The sequence below is a fragment of the Manis javanica genome, chromosome 3 (assembly GCF_040802235.1).
Source record: "Manis javanica isolate MJ-LG chromosome 3, MJ_LKY, whole genome shotgun sequence".
NCBI classification, from domain to species: domain Eukaryota; kingdom Metazoa; phylum Chordata; class Mammalia; order Pholidota; family Manidae; genus Manis; species Manis javanica.
The window spans coordinates 138,467,087-138,485,746 of NC_133158.1; positions in this window are offsets into that span (position 1 = coordinate 138,467,087).

Here is an 18,660-nt window from a genome sequence, read left to right on the forward strand (position 1 = left end):
GGGGGGCGAGAGGTGATTGGGCTTCAGGTGGCACCGGCGGGAACTGAGGACCCCGAAGAGAAGCCAGAAGTTTGCCATCTTACTGTGGGGGCCCTTCAGTCACACTTATCTATGTGGCTCACTCTTTCACTAACTTCTAACTTATGCTCAGATCCTATTTATTCAATGAGACTTATTCCTGAGGGCTCATTGAAATTACAACAGTTTTTATCAGTATTTCTAAATCCATTTATATTACTCTATCATCTATGGTGATTTTCTATTTATTATTCTGTATAATTCTAATATGTAATTTACTTATTTCACATTCATAGCTATTAGCTGTCTCCCCACAGGAAAATGTAAGCAAATACCATCAGTTTGCCTATATCATGATATGGTCCACATGTGTAATAAGTATTTGTTGATGAATGAGTTAGTAAACACAAGTTTTTGTCCCTCATTCATGTTGAGATATTATAAATCAAATTTCAAAAAATTCTATGACAAGTTCCATCCCTACTTTGCGCTAAATAAACACACACACACATTTGATCAATAAAATAGTGCCATTGCATTTTCTATGGTAAAAGATAAAATGAGGCAAGGAAAAAAATGTCTTCAAAAATAAACTCTACCAATTGTTAACATAGGGACTGACTTTATCTGTGCTTAACAAAAAGAGTATGCAAACAAGTATCCCATGAAATCATCTAGTATTCTATTTAGATTCAAGTTGCCCTCTTCAAAGGCATTCAGCTTCCTTGAATAGATCTATACATCCTACTTCCTAATCTCTTAACAGTTCTAGTAGGTAGATGAACCAAGCAGATGTTTCTGTCCCCTGGGAGCAAATATTATGAAAGAGAAATTAACAAAAAACATGAAAACAGTAAATGATCAAGATGATTATAAATGATGGTGAGTGCTATGGAAATATTTTAAGACAGAAAATGAAGAAGCCATCCTGGAGCTATTACAGTAGGGCAAGAAGAGGCCATATCTAAGGGAGTGGAGGGTTAAAGAGGTAAATTACTCCAGAGAGGGGATAATACTGCTAAGGCCATAAATTATCAATAGCACATCTTCCTAGAGCAACTGAAGGAAAATAACTGGCCTTTTTGCAGTTCTTCTACAATTTAAGTATTTACAACAAAGATGAGTATGTACAAATATTATTCTCCTTTCACATCTGAAGAAGATAAAGGGAACAGCAAATTTTAAGAAATCTGTTCTCACAGGAATTTGAATTGTGATTAAGAATGATAAATTACTTGAAAATGAAAATCAATATTTTAAAAATAAAAAGGATTATATCACTTAAGAAAAACATAAGGTAAACATGATGTTCTTCATGTAATTGTAGATTCATGATAACAAAATAAAATTTAAATAAATAAATAAATAAAAAACAAGATCACTTTATCCAGCAAGATTATCATTTAAATTTGAAGGAGGGATTAAACAATTTCCAGATAAGCAAAAGCTGAGAGAGTTTACCTCCCACAAACCTTCTCTGCAGTCTATTTTGCAGGGACTGCTATAGATGGAAGTGTCCCTAGGGTTGGATAGCTGTCACCAGAGATAGTAAAATCACAGTAGGGACGGTGGAGCAACTGATTAAGAGGCAAATACAAAATTAAATTGACTATCCCCAAAGTCAATCAGAAGACAGACAAAAAGTACAGAATTTGATACCTGATATATAAAGAATGAAGGAGGAAGGAAAAGGAGGAGAAATAGAAAAGAACCTTTACATTGTGTTTGTAACGGCATATTGAGTTAAGTGGAGACTCTTAGACAATAAGGAAAGTAACCTGGAACCTTTGGTAACCACGAATCTAAAGCCTGAAATGGCAATAAGTACATACCTATCGATAATCACCCTAATTGTAAATGGGCTGAATGCACCAATCAAAAGACATAGAGTCAGTGAATGGATAAAAAAAAAAAGCAGGAGTTGCAATATAAGTATCAGACAAAATAGACTTCAAAACAAAGAAAGTAACAAGAGATAAAGAAGGACACTACATAATGGTAAAGGTCTCAGTCCAACAAGAGGATATAACCATTCTAAATATATATGCACCCAACACAGGAGCACCAGCATATGTGAAACAAATACTAAGAGAACTAAAGGAGGAAACAGACTGCAGTGCAATCATTTTAGGAGATTTCAACACACCATTCACTCCAAAGGACAGATCCACCAGACAGAAAATAAGTAAAGACACAGAAGCACTGAACAACACACTAGAACAGATGGACCTAATAGACAGCTACAGAACTCTACACCCAAAAGCAACAGGATACACATTCTTCTCAAGTGCACATGGAACATTCTCCAGAATAGACCACATACTAGGCCACAAAAAGAGCCTCAGTAAATTCCAAAAGACTGAAATCCTACCAACCAACTTTTCAGACCACAAAGGCATAAAACTAGAAATAAATTGTACCAAGAAAGCAAAAAGGCTCACAAACATATGGAGGCTTAACAACATGTTTCTAAATAGTCAATGGATCAATGGCCAAATTAAAATGGGGATTCAGCAATATATGGAAATAAACGACGACGACAACAACACAAAGCCCCAACTTCTGTGGGATGCAGCGAAAGCAGTCTTAAGAGGAAAGTATATAGCAATACAGGCATATTTAAAAAAGGAAGAACAATCCCAAATAAATAATCTAATGTCACAAATATCGAAATTGGAAAAAGAAGAACAAATGAGGCCTAAGGTCAGCAGAAGGAGGGACATAAAAAAGATCAGAGAAGAAATAAATAAAATTGAGAAGAATAAAACAATAGCAAAAATCAATGAAACCAAGAGCTGGTTCTTTGAGAAAATAAACAAAATAGATAAGCCACTAGCCAGACTGATTAAGAGGAAAAGAGAGTCAACACAAATCAACAGTATCAGAAATGAGAAAGGAAAAATCACGACGGATCCCACAGAAATACAAAGAATTATTAGAGAGTACTATGAAAACCTATATGCTAACAAGCTGGGAAGCTTGTTTTTTTTTTTTTTTTTTTTTTTTTTTGAGAGGGCATCTCTCATATTTATTGATCAAATGGTTGTTAACAACAATAAAATTCAGTATAGGGGGGTCAATGCTCAATGTACAATCATTAATCCATCTCAAGCCTAATTCTCGTCAGTCTCCAATCTTCTGAAGCATAACGAACAAGTTCTTACATGGTGAACGAATTCTTACAGAGTGAATAAATTCTTACATGGTGAACAGTACAAGGGCATTCATCACAGAAACTTTCGGTTTTGATCATGCAATATGACCTGTAAACCATCAGGTCAAATATGAATATTCATTTGATTTTTGTACTTGATTTATATGTTGATCCCACATTTCTCCTATTATTATTATTATTTTTATTTTTAATAAAATGCTGAAGTGGTAGGTAGATGCAAGATAAAGGTAGAAAACATAGTTTAGTGCTGTAAGAAGGCAAATGTAGATGATCAGATGATCAGGTGTGTGCCTATGGACTAAGTATTAATCCAGGCTAGACAAGGGCAGCAAGACATCCACGGATGCAGAAGATTTCTCTCAAAGCAGGGGGGGTGAGGTTCTGAGCCTCACCTCTGTTGATCCCCAAATTCTCACCTGATGGCCCCCCTGCGACTGTGCCTGTCTTAGGTTGTTCCTCCCTTGAGGAATCTTACCCGTCTCTGGCTAACCAGTCATCTTCCGGGGCCATACAGGGAAATGTAAAGTTGGTAAGTGAGAGAGAAGCCATATTGTTTGCAAAGGTTAGCTTTTAACTTCTTTGCAGATTTATGCCCTGTGGCTTCTATGCCCAGCACTTGTCTCGAGGTATCTTTACCACCTGGAGGAATTATGATACTCGGTAAATTCGATATGAGGCACGAATTCTATTTAAGGTTTGTAATTAGGAAGGAAGAAGAAAAGCTATAGATGTAGCATATGAAGGAAACTTGGGAGGATTGATTATTTCTTTGACATATCTTCTTGTATAGTACCTTAAGTATGTACAGGTTTTAAACTACTAACTAATTTGCACACACATATTAACATAATAGGAATACGGTGACATAAACAAAGCAAATCTATAATTACCAGCCATCTCCAGTGAAGCCAAGAAAACCATTTAGGCACCCTAGGCATTTGTGAAAATTTATCTATGATATGATGGATATTTTCGAACTGTACTTGAACCATCAGACAAATTAAAGCAGCCCATTTCTGGGATCTGTTCACATCCCATATGTTCTTTTAACCATAGATAGTCTATAGTCATGAGATTTTGGGGTGCTACAACTTGCACCCCTCCCAACTCCTGGTTGAGTTCCAACAGTACAGATCCAGTCAAATTCGTTGTCTCACTGTATGCACATGCCAGCCTAGACATCTCCCTCCTCCTTCTTATGGCAAGTCCAGGAGACGGTGGGCTGGATGCAGCCACAACCGCAGCATCGTCCGGATCCCTGTGGAGGCTTTTTGATGATCATCCCCCGGCACGAGTCCTCCAGAGAGTGCTGATGCCGGAAGCTCCTCCTCATATCGTATCTTAGTTCATTTTCTGGGTATCCAAGCTAGGCCTTGATCTTCTGCCTAGAAACAAACAGACCCTTTGCCCACACTTTGACATGCCCTCTATACCACTGTGCAGAACTCATTGGAGGTCAGCACACAGTAACTGCTTTTTTTTTTTTTTTTTAATTAAGAGAAAGGAATATTATCAGAAAAGAGTACCTCCATAGCTGATCATCTGACACCCTTTAAGTGATCAACATTAAGGATATTTAAAGCATGCGTTGATCTTTGATTTACCAATAGTTTTATCCTGTTAAGGAGTAATCCCCCTTTTCTTTCTTTCTTTCTTTTTTTTTTAAAATTTTTAATCTACACTTACCTGAAGAATACTATGTTTACTATGCTCTCCCCTATATCAGGTCCCCCCTAACAACCACATTACGGTTACTGTCCATCAGCTTAGCAAAATGTGGTAGAGTCACTACTTGTCCTCTCTGTGTTGTGCAGCCCACCCTCCCCTTTCTCCCTCCCCCCCATGCATGCTAATCTTAATACCCCCCTTCTTCTTCCCCCCCCTTATCCCTCCCAGCCCACCCATCCTCCCCAGTTCCTTTCCCTTTGGTACCTGTTAGTCCATTTTTGGGTTCTGTAATTCTGCTGCTGTTTTGTTCCTTCAGTTTTTCCTTTGTTCCTATACTCCTCAGATGAGTGAAATCATTTGGTATTTCTCTTTCTCCGCTTGGCTTATTTCACTGAGCATAATACTCTCCAGCTCCATCCATGTTGCTGCAAATGGTTGGATTTTTCCACTTCTTATGGCTGAGTAGTATTCCATTGTGTATATGTACCACAACTTCCTAGAAAAATACAACCTTCCAAGACTGACCCAGAAAGAAACAGAAAATCTAAACAGAGCAATTATCAGCAATGAAATTGAAACGGTAATCAAAAAACTACCCAAGAACAAAACCCCCGGGCCAGATGGATTCACCTCAGAATTTTATCAGATCTACAGGGAAGACATAATACCCATTCTCCTTAAAGTTTTCCAAAAAATAGGAGAGGAGGGAATACTCCCAAACTCATTCTATGAAGACAACATCACCCTAATACCAAAACCAGGCAAAGACCCCACCAAAAAAGAAAATTACATACCAATATCCCTGATGAATGTAAATGCAAAAATACTCAATAAAATATTAGCAAACCAAATTCAAAAATATATCAAAAGGATCATACACCACGACCAAGCGGGATTCATCCCAGAGATGCAAGGATTGTACAACATTCGAAAATCCATCAACATCATCCACCACATAAACAAAAAAAAGGACAAAATCCACATGATCATCTCCATAAATGCTGAAAAAGCATTTGACAAAATTCAACATCCATTCATGATAAAAACTCTCAGCAAAATGGGTATAGAGGGCAAGTACCTCAGCATAATAAAAGCCATATATGATAAACCCACAGCCAACATCATAATGAACACCAAGAAGCTGAAAGCTATTCCTCTGAGATAGGGAAAAAGACAGGGATGCCCACTGTCCCCACTGTTATTTAACATAGTACTGGACATCCTAGCCATGGCAATTAGACAAAACAAAGAAATACAAGGAATCCAGATTGGTAAAGAAGAAGTTAAACTGTCACTGTTTGCAGATGACATGATATTGTACATAAAAAACTTAAAGACTCCACTCCAAAACTACTAGAACTGAAATTGGAATACAGTTAAGTTGCAGGATACAAAATTAACACACAGAAATCGGTGGCTTTCCTATACACTAACAATGAGCCAATAGAAAGAGAAATCAGGAAAACAATTCCATTCACAATTGCATCAAAAAGAATAAAATACCTAGGAATAAACCTAACCAGAGAAGTAAAAGACCTATACCCTGAAAACTATAAGACACTCAAGAGTAATTAAAGAGGTCACTAACAAACGGAAACTCATCCCATGCTCTTGGCTAGGAAGAATTAATATTGTCAAAATGGCCATCCTGCCCAAAGCAATATACAGAATTGATGCAATCCCTATCAAATTACCAAAAAAATTCTTCAATGAACTGGAATAAATAGTTCAAAAATTCATATGGAAACATCAAAGACCCCGAATAGCCAAAGCAATCCTGAGAAAGAAGAATAAAGTGGCAGAGATCTCACTCCCCAACTTCAAGCTCTACTACAAAGCCATAGTAATCAAAACGATTTGGTACACAGACCAGTGGAACAGATTAGAAACTCCAGACATTAACCCAAACATATATGTTCAATTAATGTTCGATAAAGAAGCCATGGACATACAATGGGGAAATGACAGTCTCTTCAACAGATGGTGCTGGCAGAACTGGACAGCTACATGTAAGAGAATGAAAGTGGATCACTGTCTAACCCCATACACAAAAGTAAATTCAAAATAGATCAAAGACCTGAATGTAAGTCATAAAACCATAAAACTCTTAGAAAAAAACATAGGCAAAAATCTCTTGGACATAAACATGAGTGACTTCTTCATAAATATATCTTCCCGGGCAAGGAAAACAAAAGCAAAAATGAACAAGCGGGACTATATCAAGCTGAAAAGCTTCTGTACAGCAGAGGACACCATCAATAGAACAAAAAGGTACCTTACAGTATGGGAGAATATATTCGTAAATGACAGATCCAATAAAGGCCTGACATCCAAAATATATAAAGAGCTCATGCACCTCAGCAAACGAAAAGAAAATAATCCAATTAAAAAATGGGCAGAGGAGCTGAACAGACAGTTCTCCAAAGAGGAAATTCAGATTGCCAACAGACACATGAAAAGATGCTTCACATCGCTTGTCATCAGAGAAATGCAAATTAAAACCACAGTGAGGTATCACCTCACACCAGTAAGGATGGCTACCATCCAAAAGACAAACAACAACAAATGTTGGTGAGGTTGTGGAGAAAGGAGAACCCTCCTACACTGCTGGTGAGAATGTAAATTAGTTCAGCCATTGTGGAAAGCAATATGGAGGTTCCTCAAAATGCTCAAAATAGACTTACCATTTGACCCAGGAATTCCACTTCTAGGAATTTACCCTAAGGATGCAGCACTCCAGTTTGAAAAAGACAGATGCACCCCTATGTTTATCACAGCACTATTTACAATAGCCAAGAAATGGAAGCAACCTAAGTATCCATCAGTAGATGAATGGATAAAGAAGATGTGGTGCATATACACAATGGAATATTATTCAGCCATAAGAAGAAAACAAATCCTACCATTTGCAACAACATGGATGGAGCTAGAGGGTATTATGCTCAGTGAAATAAGCCAAGCGGAGAAAGACAAATATCAAATGATTTCACTCATCTGTGGAGTATAAGAACAAAAGAAAAACTGAAGGAACAAAACAGCAGCAGAACCACAGAACCCAAGAATGGACTAACAGTTACCAAAGGGAAAGAGACTGTTGAGAATGGGAGGGTAGGGAGGGATAAGGGTGGGGAAGAAGAGAGGGGGTATTATAATTAGCATGTATAATGTGGGGGTTGGGAGAAAGGGGAGGGCTGTGCAACACAGAGAAGACAAGCAGTGATTCTACAACATTTTACTATGCTGATGGACAGTGAGTGTAATGGGGTTTGTGGTGGGGAGTTGGGGTAAGGGAGAGCCTAGTAAACATAATGTTCTTCATGTAATTGTGGATTAATGATAACAAAATAAAATTTTAAAAAAGAAAGAAGGAATGAAAAAAGAAAGAAAGAACAAAAGAAAGAAAGAAAGAAAGAAAGAAAGAAAGAAAGAAAGAAAGAAAGAAAGAAAGAAAGAAAGAAAGAAAGAAAGAAAGAAAGAAAGAAAGAAAGAAAGAAAAACATAAGGCATTTCTTTTTTTTAGAATTTATACAAATGTAGAAGATCCTCATTAGTACCAAGTAAAAACTGTAAAGAGTGCTATAAGAACATCTCTAAAGAATCTCTAGGCATCTTCCCACATATTAAGAGTAAAATGGATTTGGAAGATATGTGATGAGAGTTTTGCTTCTACTGTTTTTATCTTGATTTGCAATAATACATCTGTTCTATACTTTGGGATTTTGAGCACAAGATTTGTAATAATTTAATGCTAAGGATCTATTCTTATAAACTGGAGGCTATAAAATGAAGGATAATACATGTTAAACCAGTAAAATGCGACATGCTAAAAGCTATCTTCCAAATATTATAGTACCTACAGCTAATGTTAAGTATGTTTTAATAGTGCATTTCTTTCAGAATCCATAGTATTCAAAGATAAAACCCAAATAGCTGCAGAATAATTCTGTGAAACAAGGGTTGTGTTTTGTTATTATTTTCAGTGTGAGAAATAAATGCATATACTTCAGGTCACTAGCTTGCTCTTTTACTAGTATGCTGATCTCTGAACAATAATCAGAAGGAGATGAATATGACTTTACCATTTACTTCAGAATTTTAACATTGCATGGGAATGTTAAGAAAATAGTCCACATGAGAGTTTTTCTTAGTAGCAGTATCCTGGTGATTTCCAATTTTTATTTCTGTATAAATGCATAAGACATTGAACTGCAAATGTATAAGGTTATGATCAAAGAAATTCATTGACTCTATCCTGATTTCAGTTGCCTCATCATTAACACAGATACTTAAAACAGATTATTTGCCAAGGCCCCTTTCATATGTCTGACACAATGTTACACAAATTAGGTAAATTAATGATTTATGTAAGATGTTACCCACTTAAGAAATTAACTCATCATGCATATTGTTTTGTTTATTATAATAATTTTAGATATGTTCACATTTTGCATACTAAAAGGATGTGTGCCTAGTAGAAAAAGTATAAACTTTAGTCTTACGAATCCTACTGTGGGTCCAAAATGGAATTAATTTTATGATCAATCTTAGTTTTTCTCCCTTTATAACTATGAAAAGAAATTGTCACTCGATTTTGTTATAAGTTGTTGTCAACATGAAATTAAATAATATCTGAGAAGTAAAAACTTAAACCTTCTTAAAGCTACATCATGTAAAATGAGAATATGATGATAATGATGACGAAAAAAATAAAGATGATTCCTCCTCTTCCTTCTTCACGTTTTCCTCCCCCTTCTGCTGTTTCTTTGTCAGGCTTTGCATTTAGACAGCTGTTATTTCACTGGGCACTTACTGATGCTTCCATATGGCAGGAAGCGTGATTAAATTAAAAAATCATTGATAGATCAATTCAAGATGGCGGCGTGAGGGTTGAGACAGAGAACTCCTCCCCAAACCACATATAGTATGAAAATAGAGTCAATACAACTAACCCTAAAACAGCAAAAGGAATGAAGGCTGCACCAGACTGCACACACCTGGAGAACAGAGCAGACATCACAAAATAGGGTAACATCCCAAAGCCTCGATCTGTTGGAACCCAAGCCCTTCCCACACCCTAGATCACCAGCAGGAGGAAGAGAAATGGAGTGTCATGACTATGTAAGATATACAGTTTCAAGAGAAGTCAATTAAATGCTGTCAACATCATAATTAATAAACGCTTAAGACACCAGCCAAAATGTTGCTGACATACTGAAACCAGTAACTCAGTGAATTCTTCCTTGCATCTTCAGGTTCCAGCATAGTTTCTCTCTCACTGTAGATACTCCAAAATGTTCACTAAATGTATTAATGATATTGATAAATGCATCACACATGCAAGATGTTCTTTACTTTAGAATCTAAATTCATGCCATACCTTCACATGGAATATCTTCGGTTCCACTCCAAATTGAGCTCTTGTACCTCTGTATCTCCTGTTAGTATTTTACCTTGAATTAGAGTTTTTAATTTTACAGATGTGGATTTTTTATTTTATATCAGCTTGGAGGCAAAATATCTTGTTCCTTTGTTTGCTATTGCTATTTAAGAGGCTAGCATACAGAAAATACTCCATTTAGTATTTATAAGCTTACATTCTGAGCTTTTTGTGGGAATTAGGATTCATTTATTTGCTCATATTTTGCTTGTACAAAAGTGTTAATTTGTGCAGCTCTTCTTATTTGCAAGCTTCTCCTAACAGGTCCATACTTGTGATAATGGTGCTAAGTGCCTTTTCCTATGAACAGCAGAATCCTTCAAATTTTCAGCTTTAAAGATGAGGACTTTGACTACATCAGTCTTTTCTCAATCTGGGATTGGCATTTTTCTCTGCCTGCCTCACTTACTTTGATACCAAGACCACAATTAGTGACCTGGGTTTAAAGTCAGTTGTACCCACCCACAGTTGAGATACCCGATGATTCACTATTTTAATATACTATGTATTACCAAACAATTGCCCTTTCCCATGACAGGTTAAAATTCATATCATGATGTAAAGAAATCACCTAAAGAAATGTGGTAGCAAACTTTATAGTGCTTTTCTTGAACTGCTTAGTGATGGAATGTTTAGTTTTTGCACATTTCTGTTATTTCTGTGCTAGAAACAACAAGACTATATAGGTTATAGATTTCACTTTGCTGTTACATTAAAATAAACAACAGTTTATTTTTCTAAATAACAACTTACTTTTCTACATCACATTTAATCTAACTATAGTCCATATCACTTCTGTTATGGTGAAAATTTTTATCTCAGTTATTATGTCTTTAGCCTCTTGTGATGATTTCAGATTTAGAAGTGGAGAAGGGTCTTGTACTCTTTAATGCACACACAGGTTATTCCTGGATAAGTATGACCAAATCTGTATGGTCATAAATTTGATTGGCTCTGAGTTGTTATGCTAAACAACAAGGCTGGGAGTCCCTGGTCCCCAAAATGAGCCTCCCTCAATCTTGAAAATATCTCCCATTTCCCTGGTCTATTGCTTCTGTGTCCACCTTTCCAACCACATCTCTCCATTCTGGCTTTTTGTGGAAGGATGCAATATATTTTCTTTTAATTGTTTTTAGAAACAAAATGTGGTTTCCTTCTTACTGAGAATGTAGGATACGGAAAGCATCATTTTTTTCTGTATCTTTATCTATATCATTTGTCAGTTGTTAAAACAATGTAATCAAAATTATTTTTTTCTTCAAGACCTCTTCCTGAACTCCATCCTCTCTTCCTTGCATTGCTAGTCATGTGAGATTATTGGCACTCTCTAATGGGTCAGACAAGTTAATGTGTTGCTAGAAAACTAGGAACCTGTACGGTATAGCCTTGATACTGAAAAAGAACAAAACATTGCCTAATGTCAGGTAACTGATATGACCTCACAGCTAGATTTCAGTGTTAAAATGTTACTTGTGCAAACTGATCTGACATTCACACATAACCCTCAATATTTATTCCAAATGATATGAAGCTTATAGCTAAATTATACTGTTCTCCTGTTGGACATAAACAGTATCATAGAACATATATCTCAATACAAGGTCACCCTGAGACCATAATAAAGTGAGAAAACAATAAGGTCACTGTGAAACCCATAAAATGTCAAACATCGTGTTCTTCCACTAAATGAGTAACTACTACCTCTTCATTAATCATGACTTCATTCTCACTGTAGTCTTCTCTCTAGATGAGATTTATTCAGATACTCAGTTGTGAAATTGGCCCCACTTCCTGACACCATCCAATCCAGAGCAATCCCTTACATGCATAGACTCTCCCCCAAATTACCCAAAAAACCACAAATCCTGTAACAAGTGCTTTACCAGACCTTCTTGCTGAGATGCCCCATGATTCTAAATGGTATATGTTCTCCCTTGCTGCTGTTATTGGTAAACCCAATTTGTTGAACTATAGGAATTCCTGGGAGTCTGGCTGAGTGGCATTGACAATGCAAATCACTGCATTAATACCGGGCTGAGAAGAACTCATCGCAACTTCACAAGGAAATCATTGAGCACACAATAAAGTTAGTTTCAAATTAATCCTTTTTTCCAACAGAATTCCACTATGTAAACAACCTATATACTTCCACACTTCCCTAAAATAGATATAAACATGTTATTTCCATGCCAATTTGATTTTCAGGATTCCTGCACATGGTAACAGTGCTACTAGTATGTTTTTTCAATATTTACTTTGCATATAGATTTACATATTAACAGATTATGTTGAATACAAATTTCTGTGGCTTATATTTAAGGGCATTTTATCAGTAATTTCACTGATAATCATTGAAATTTAAGGTCATTTCATTGGTAATCATTACATTGAAGAATATAATGTATTATGCACACGTCTTGAGTCTATAGCTTGTTACACTTTTACAATGAGTATATCTATGTAACTACTAGCCAGATCAAAATATAAAATATTACCCACAGTCCAGAAGCCTTCTTCAGGTAGCCACCCAGTTGTAACCCTACACAAAATAAACTAGTATAAGCTCTATTATTCAAATGAAATTCTATTTATTATATATATGTATTATTGAATATATCAGTATCTACATTTATAATTAATGTCCATACATTAAATATGTGTTAAATATTGTATGTTAAATTATGTATTATAGAGCTTGTATATAATATGTGATGTATATTGTAATGTATATTACATATTATATATATTTTAAATTTAGTCTGTTTTGGGTTTTTTTTTTTATTAAGGTATCATTGATATACACTCTTATGAAGGTTTCACAAGAAAAGCAATGTGGTTACTACATTCACCCTTATTATCAAGACCCTTCCCATACCCCATTTCAGTCATTGTCCATCAGTGTAGTAAGATGCCACAGAGTCCGTGTTTGTCTTCTCCGAACTACACTGTCTTCCCCGTGACACCCCACACACCATGTGCACCAATCACGATACCCCGCAATCCCTTTCTCCCTCCCTCCCCACCCATGTTTTGAGCTTTTTATAAGTGATATGAAGGAGTCTTTTTTTCTTTTTTCTCTGGATTCTCTCATTCAATAAATATCGTATGAGTTCTATCCATGTTCTGGCATGTAGTGGTAGTTTGTTCATTTAATTGCTGTAGAATATTCCATTCTATGAAAGTAGTAGTTTATTTAACCATCCAACATTTGATGGGCAATGAGTTGTTCCCAATTTGTAGTGACTACTAATGATGTTTACATGTTGAATATGTATCTATGGATGCAGTTACTGAATCATATATTGTGCATATATTCAATTTTAGTATGTACTGACAAATAGTTTCCAGATGTGTTTTCCAGTAGTGTTCTAGATGCTTCACATTCAAGCAAATAATTGTCTTTTTAGCTTTTTTTTAATATCTGTATTTTTAATGTTAGCCATTTTGGGTATGACTAATAAAATCTCATTGTGGTTTTGCTTTGCATTTGTTGATGAATAAAAAATTGAATATGTGTCCATATGCTAACCGGCATTTTGCTACTCCTTTCTGTGAGTATTCTCCCATTTTGCATAGATTGATTTTCTTTTTCTTATTCATAAGAAACTTATATAATCTTCATATAAATTCTTTATTACACACTCCCCTACAGATACATGCACACACAAAATCTATATAGTGTTTTTCTAAATATCTCTCCCATTTTGAGGCCTGAAAAAATTATATATCCTGCAGTTCTTATATACTATGTTCTATTAAAATCAATTAGGCAAACTTTGTTAATTATATGATTCAAAAATCTCTCCTACACCTCCTCATCTGTTAGTCTTTTTCTGAAAATTACTGAGAAAAATGTTAAAATATTTAGCTTCAATTATGGATGCAACTATTCCTCTTTTTTAGTTCTGTCAGTCTTTGCTTTACATATTCTGAGGCACATGTATTAAGTGCATACAAATTTAGAAACTTATGTCCCTATTGAATACATTATATTTATTTTTGTCTGAAAATTTCTATTTCTATTACATCTTAGGGTTTCTTTTTTTTACTGTGTATTGAATTCTGTTTTGATTGACAGTTAGTTTCCTTCCCCAGTTTATAGATGTTATTCCAAATTCCTTTGACTTATTTTGTTTGAGCTGAGAAGTCTTTGTCAGAATTATTTATTTATTTTTTATTGAGGTATCATTGATATGCAATCTTACACTGGTTTCAAGTATATAACAGTGGTTCAGCAGTTACCCACATTATTACATCCTCACTTCACCCCCACTAATGCAGTTACTACATTTCTTCAGAATTATTGCTGCTGTTTTTAAAGGAACATTTTTGTCTGTGAGGCTTTGAATATTTTTACTGCTTTCTTCCTTTGGTGTTCAACAGCAGTATGACCATAGCATTCTTAGGGATTTTAAATCTTTGCTGTTCATAGTAACTCTTTAATTTGTGGCTTTGTATCATCTGAAGTTTGGGAAAATTCTTAGTATCTTTTCAAATATTACTTCTGCCTCATTTTTTTTTAACTTACTGATTTCAAATATATATACTTTTCTCAGGACCCATGTTGTATTTTTTTTTTTTTTTTTTTTTTTTTTTACATGGTGAACGAATTCTTACAGAGTGAATAAATTCTTACATGGTGAACAGTACAAGGGCAGTCATCACAGAAACTTTCGGTTTTGATCATGCAATATGACCTATAAACCATCAGGTCAAATATGAATATTCATTTGATTTTTGTACTTGATTTATATGTTGATCCCACATTTCTCCTATTATTATTATTATTTTTATTTTTAATAAAATGCTGAAGTGGTAGGTAGATGCAAGATAAAGGTAGAAAACATAGTTTAGTGCTGTAAGAAGGCAAATGTAGATGATCAGATGATCAGGTGTGTGCCTATGGACTAAGTATTAATCCAGGCTAGACAAGGGCAGCAAAACATCCACGGATGCAGAAGATTTCTCTCAAAACAGGGGGGGTGAGGTTCTGAGCCTCACCTCTGTTGATCCCCAAATTCTCACCTGATGGCCCCCCTGCGACTGTGCCTGTCTTAGGTTGTTCCTCCCTTGAGGAATCTTACCCGTCTCTGGCTAACCAGTCATCTTCCGGGGCCATACAGGGAAATGTAAAGTTGGTAAGTGAGAGAGAAGCCATATTGTTTGCAAAGGTTAGCTTTTTACTTCTTTGCAGATTTATGCCCTGTGGCTTCTATGCCCAGCACTTGTCTCGAGGTATCTTTACCACCTGGAGGAATTATGATACTCGGTAAATTCGATATGAGGCACGAATTCTATTTAAAGTTTGTAATTAGGAAGGAAGAAGAAAAGCTATAGATGTAGCATATGAAGGAAACTTGGGAGGATTGATTATTTCTTTGACATATCTTCTTGTATAGTACCTTAAGTATGTATAGGTTTTAAACTACTAACTAATTTGCACACACATATTGACATAATAGGAATACGGTGACATAAACAAAGCAAATCTATAATTACCAGCCATCTCCAGTGAAGCCAAGAAAACCATTTAGGCACCCTAGGCATTTGTGAAAATTTATCTATGATATGATGGATATTTTCCAACTGTACTTGAACCATCAGACAAATTAAAGCAGCCCATTTCTGGGATCTGTTCACATCCCATATGTTCTTTTAACCATAGATAGTCTATAGTCATGAGATTTTGGGGTGCTACAACTTGCACCCCTCCCAACTCCTGGTTGAGTTCCAACAGACAGATCCGGTCAAATTCGTTGTCTCACTGTATGCACATGCCAGCCTAGACATCTCCCTCCTCCTTCTCATGGCAAGTCCAGGAGATGGTGGGCTGGATGCAGCCACAACCGCAGCATCGTCCGGATCCCTGTGGAGGCTTTTTGATGATCATCCCCCGGCACGAGTCCTCCAGAGAGTGCTGATGCCGGAAGCTCCTCCTCATATCGTATCTTAGTTCATTTTCTGGGTATCCAAGCTAGGCCTTGATCTTCTGCGTAGAAACAAACAGACCCTTTGCCCACACTTTGACATGCCCTCTATACCACTGTGCAGAACTCATTGGAGGTCAGCACACAGTAACTGCTTTTTTTTTTTTTTTTTTAATTAAGAGAAAGGAATATTATCAGAAAAGAGTACCTCCATAGCTGATCATCTGACACCCTTTAAGTGATCAACATTAAGGATATTTAAAGCATGCGTTGATCTTTGATTTACCAATAGTTTTATCCTGTTAAGGAGTAATCCCCCTTTTCTTTCTTTCTTTCTTTTTTTTTTTTTTTTTTAAATTTTTAATCTACACTTACCTGAAGAATACTATGTTTACTATGCTCTCCCCTATATCAGGTCCCCCCTAACAACCACATTACGGTTACTGTCCATCAGCTTAGCAAAATGTTGTAGAGTCACTACTTGTCCTCTCTGTGTTGTGCAGCCCACCCTCCCCTTTCTCCCTCCCCCCCATGCATGCTAATCTTAATACCCCCCTTCTTCTTCCCCCCCCTTATCCCTCCCTGCCCACCCATCCTCCCCAGTTCCTTTCCCTTTGGTACCTGTTAGTCCATTTTTGGGTTCTGTAATTCTGCTGCTGTTTTGTTCCTTCAGTTTTTCCTTTGTTCCTATACTCCTCAGATGAGTGAAATCATTTGGTATTTCTCTTTCTCCGCTTGGCTTATTTCACTGAGCATAATACTCTCCAGCTCCATCCATGTTGCTGCAAATGGTTGGATTTTTCCACTTCTTATGGCTGAGTAGTATTCCATTGTGTATATGTACCACATCTTCTTTATCCATTCATCTACAGATGGACATTTAGGTTGCTTCCAATTCTTGGCTATTGTAAATAGTGCTGCGATAAACATAGGAGTGCATCTGTCTTTCTCAAACTTGATTGCTGCGTTCTTAGGGTAAATTCCTAGGAGTGGAATTCCTGGGTCAAATGGTAGGTCTGTTTTGAGCATTTTGATGCACCTCCATACTGCTTTCCACAATGGTTGAACTAATTTACATTCCCACCAGCAGTGTAGGAGGGTTCCCCTTTCTCCACAGCCTCGCCAACATTTGTTGTTGTTTGTCTTTTGGATGGCAGCTATCCTTACTGGTGTGAGGTGATACCTCATTGTAGTTTTAATTTGCATTTCTCTGATAATTAGCGATGTGGAGCATCTTTTCATGTGTCTCTTGGCCATCTGTATTTCTTTTTTGGATAACTGTCTGTTCAGTTCCTCTGCCCATTTTTTAATTGGGTTATTTGTTTTTTGTTTGTTGAGGCGTGTGAGCTCTTTATATATTCTGGACGTCAAGCCTTTATCGGATCTGTCATTTTCAAATATATTCTCCCATACTGTAGGGTTCCTTTTTGTTCTATTGATGGTGTCTTTCGCTGTACAGAAGCTTTTCAGCTTAATGTAGTCCCACTTGCTCATTTTTGCTGTTGTTTTCCTTGCCCGGGGAGATATGTTCAAGAAGAGATCACTCATGTTTATGTCTAAGAGGTTTTTGCCTATGTTTTTTTCCAAGAGTTTAATGGTTTCGTGACTTACATTCAGGTCTTTGATCCATTTTGAGTTTACCTTTGTATATGGGGTTAGACAATGGTCCAGTTTCATTCTCCTACATGTAGCTGTCCAGTTTTGCCAGCACCATCTGTTGAAGAGACTGTCATTTTGCCATTGTATGTCCATGGCTCCTTTATCAAATATTAATTGACCATATATGTTTGGGTTAATTTCTGGGGTCTCTAATCTGTTCCACTGGTCTGTGGCTCTGTTCTTGTGCCAGTACCAAATTGTCTTGATTACTATGGCTTTGTAGTAGAGCTTGAAGTTGGGGAGTGAGATCCCCCCTACTTTATTCTTCTTTTTCAGGATTGCTTTGGCTATTCGGGGTCTTTGGTGTTTCCATATGAATTTTTGAATTATTTGTTCCAATTCATTGAAGAATGTTGCTGGTAATTTGAGAGGGATTGCATCAAATTTGTATATTGCTTTTGGCAGGATGGCCATTTTGACGATATTAATTCTTCCTAGCCATGAGCATGGGATGAGTTTCCATTTATTAGTGTCCCCTTTAATTTCTCTTAAGAGTGACTTGTAGTTTTCAGAGTATAAGTCTTTCACTTCCTTGGTTAGGTTTATTCCTAGGTATTTTATTCTTTTTGATGCAATGGTGAATGGAATTGTTTTCCTGATTTCTCTTTCTATTGATTCGTTGTTAGTGTATAGGAAAGCTACAGATTTCTGTGTGTTGATTTTGTATCCTGCAACTTTGCTGTATTCCGATATCAGTTCTAGTAGTTTTGGAGTGGAGTCTTTAGGGTTTTTTATGTACAGTATCATATCATCTGCAAATAGTGACAGTTTAACTT